This window comes from Lepidothrix coronata, unplaced genomic scaffold (assembly GCF_001604755.1).
Source record: "Lepidothrix coronata isolate B3197 unplaced genomic scaffold, Lepidothrix_coronata-1.0 Scaffold1615, whole genome shotgun sequence".
Classification (NCBI taxonomy): Eukaryota; Metazoa; Chordata; class Aves; order Passeriformes; family Pipridae; genus Lepidothrix; species Lepidothrix coronata.
Window position 1 is genome coordinate 50 of NW_016691795.1, and position 3,872 is coordinate 3,921.

The 3,872-nt window shown below is 40.9% G+C and overlaps 1 long non-coding RNA gene across 1 annotated transcript; it reads right to left on the reverse strand.

Moving 5' to 3' along the window:
• Positions 1-2,529: 2,529 nt before the first annotated feature.
• LOC108510615 lies at positions 2,530-3,860 on the reverse strand. The gene is made up of 2 exons (XR_001878854.1): positions 3,763-3,860; positions 2,530-3,360 (listed from the first exon to the last, which is right to left on the reverse strand). It is a non-coding gene; the product is annotated as an uncharacterized LOC108510615 (long non-coding RNA).
• Positions 3,861-3,872: the final 12 nt, after the last annotated feature.

A 3,872-nucleotide genomic window follows, 5' to 3' on the forward strand; every position in this document is an offset into this window, starting at 1 on the left:
AAAAGAAACTAATTTGCACTGTATCTGGAAGGGGTTTTACTAGATCAAGTCAAAATATATTGGAAAGACAGGAACTGTACCAGTACAATTCACATGCATCCTCTGAAATCAGAGTTGCTTGTACTGTGTCACTCCGTATGGGGCTGTCAGGATCTCCCACAGAAAAATGTGCTGACAGATAGGATTGAGGCTGCAACAGTGAATGGAAGCTGCAAAGGTTAAGGTAGCAAGTAAACGAGTGATTATTAGAGCATGTGAGGGGTCTTTCAGCTTGTTTAATAGCTGAATGGCCTCCTACCACTAAGTGGTACAAGAGGCAATTTGAGTTTAAAAAAGGCACTAAACAGAAGTAATTTGTTTTTAAACCAGCAAGGAGGGACTCCTGCTGAAATTAAAATAAATATCTCCTCCCCTCATCAAAAAAAGCAAGATGAGCTTTATGACTGCTGTATTAACAACAACAAAAAATTAAATTAGCAGAACCTTATAGTCTTGAATACTTGGTGAAATATCAAGGAATACAGTAGTTCCCTACAATGCAGCAACTTGGCAAGCACAAACTTTGCCCCTTTTGGAAGTTATAAATAATGCCTTAGAATAAAGAGACTAAAAAAAGGCATTTTAATTTGAAGCTAAAGGAGATGCATTTGGTACTTAGTTTGAATACCTTTCAGAAGTGTTGAAGTTGTCCATGATCTCTGTTTATTAGGTCTCCTCCCACGTGGTTCTGTGAAAGGCCACAGTCGAAGTGGATCAGGCACAAAAAGCAAACAGGGGTTCTGAGGTGCCATGGAGAAGTGTCCAATCCATCCATCCATCCGTCCATCAACCCATCTCTGGAGAGTCATGAACCACCTCTCATTCCCAGCAAGGTCAACGTTGTTTACAGAGAGTTTTCAAACACCCTTCCTCACAAATAGTTATTTTTATATAAACCTAAGCAGCAGCTGCCAAAGATTAGAAGGGGTACACTTAAACATTCCATTTTCTATCAGTAGAGAAAGTGATACTCCAGTGGAAGGGTGAAGATACTCCAGGAAAGCCTAACTCCTAGGAAATCCAGCAAACACTCAGTCACTGCTGTGTTCCTGTGAGGTTCGTGATGGGTTCATGTCTTTACAAGTCAGGTACTGCAGAACCTGCTCATTTTTCCATTAGCTCCACAGAAGGTTGCCCAGGCCTTCCACAGAAGTAGTAATGTAAATTTTTTTAAGCTGTATTTATATATTCAAATATGTTTAAAGCAATATTGTACTAGGAAAAGCAAGCACTGCACTTGATTCTGCTTCTACAACTCAGCTTAGGCAAGTGCTGGATCCTGCAGTAGTTGCAGCAGGTATCTGGACACAGGTGTGTAGGACTAAGGTAGCCAAGCAGGTGAACTGACAGCTCCACAGGTAGCAACCACTGCCTCTTCCCGAGTTATTTAACCTTACACCTCTTCCTCAGTGACTGAAGAAGGGTTAGCAGCCAACAAGAAGCCTCTAACTACAAGTAGTTTCACACACTACTGCAAGAAAATACACTTGTCTTCCTGGTGAGATATTTTATGGTGATTTCAGAGAATGGCTCAGTCTCTCCTTTTCTAAAATACCTGTAATTACAGATTTCTGCTCTCCCCAAGCCACAGATGCAATGGAGCTTTTAGCAGCTGTGTCTGCACCGTGTGACAGACCTGGAGGAGGTGTTTGCTGCAGCTGCCCTTGTGGCCCCAGATAAGACAAAAACCCCCATGAAGTAGAGGCTTCTCAAAATAAGCGGTTAGTTGAAAGTCTTATTCCCAAACTAAAGTGTAAAAACAAGGTGAGGATAATCACTGGCTGTACTCAAACAAACTCAGGACACTGCACAAAAACAGTTGTTCCTTTCTAGTCCTATTAAAGAGCACTTCTTTTCCTAATTTCCTTATTATTCTTCAAATTACTGTTCATAATGGACAAAAACTTGTCAGTGTTCTTTAGGAAGTATCTCCCCTATCTCCCCACTCCAATTTATGTTACCTACAGAGCAGCTAATAATTTTTAATCAATATTGAAGATCTTGAGTCCAGTTGATCCAAGCATGCTTTCATCAAAAACAGGGAACTGTGCAAATGTAACTGGGTTAACTTGTCTTTGCATTTCCAGAAGGTAAAAAAAAAAAAAGAGCAGCTCTGATCTCAATCTAAACCTCTCAAATTTGCAGAGAGAGAACCTGATGCTAACCAGAGGCCTCTACTCACCAAACCATTTCAAAATACAATTTCTCTTAACACTTGGGACTGCTGGAATATTGTACAGTGTGTCAGTTCTGTCAGGCAAACTGCAGATAAGCATCCCATTTGTATCCATGCCATTCCTCAGGGACAAAGTGAGTTTTCTGTAGCACAAGAGTTACAAAAACAGACAAATAAACTTGAATAGACTGCTGGTAACGTAATGTAGTGTTTTATAGCCTAGAGGAGTCAGTGTGTTTAAATGAAAAAGTGAGGCAGTGTCCTAAGGCCCATCTCGTGTTTTCTGTACAGATGGTTGACACCAGAGACTGATCCTGGGCTGTTATTTATTTATTCTCTGTAACAAAAGTAACCTTTAAGCCCTGTGTTATCCAACACAATGATATGCTGTACTCTCTCAGAATCAGGGTAATTTTTAGGAGCAGGCAAGTAAAGGGGAACAGAGTGACCCTCTACCTCTGGCTTCCCCCCAGGAAGCTCCCTGAATGCTGGTGTTGAAGCAATGAGGGCTTTCAAAGTGCTCACCTCGTGGCTCCTAAGCCTTTGAAAAATGATCCTGCAAATGGAAGTGTGCAGGATTTACTTGACTGAAATCAGGAGAATCAACACAATCAGTTTGTTTGGAACAGCTACTTAGAAAACAAGCAGAAAGAACTGGGGAAGCAACAGCACAGAACTCTGCAAAAAAACCTTCTCGTTTATTAAATCTGCAATTTCCCAAACTATATAAAACTACTGGAATATCTGAAAAACACCTGTTGAGCTGATGTGCAAAGACCTTTAAAAACAGAGGGGGAGGCTCGTTAGGGAAGAACTGTGTGAACAGCACACGTGGATCTCAACTGAAGAGCACCCAAAGGGTTTGAAGCAGTAGCACAGGAATGCTTTGTCTGCCTTGTCATGCCTCCCAGTCACAGCCAGTCAGTGCACACAGCCCAGAACAGGAGCCCAGAAACAATCCCAAGTTCTCCCAAATCCACGTTTCCATACAAAATGAGACCTGGTACTTCAGCCTACATCGTTCCTTATGTCTTCCTCTTCTTGGCTGCAGTTTTCTTTCCTCCTTTCTTGGCATTATTCCCATATTTTGCTTCCAGGTGGGCAAAGAAGTCATCCATTTCCCTTTCTCGATCCTTGCTTCGGCGCTGGGGAGGGGGAAAAGAAAACCAACCAAATTCAAAGCTTCTGTAACTTCCCAATACAGGTTATTCTATTGAAGCCTGATAGCTACATAAAATCTTGGAATATATTGAACAGGGAATACAATCTATAGAAAGTTTAGTGCCATTACTGACACTCCCTGTCTAACTGCCTGCAACTAGAAATTAAATATTTTGAGTGCACGTGGAATAACTTTGATAATTTTTAAAGAGACACAGGCAATAAAATCCATACCATAGTCTGTTAATTTAAGTACATGGTTAGCATTAAGGTTTTAACCTCAGGAACTCAGAAGAGTTGCAAGGATCCAAAATCAAAGATGCTCAGGGAAAACACAATTATAAGCCAGTAACATAATTATCTGCAACAAACAGAGAGAGTCTTACTTGAATCAGCGCTTGCAAGTCATTTTCTCCACCAAGGCCCAGTTCATCTTTAGTCTTTTTTGCCTCTTTAGCTTCTTTTTCTGCCTGAAAAAGCAAACAAGTTTTTTTTT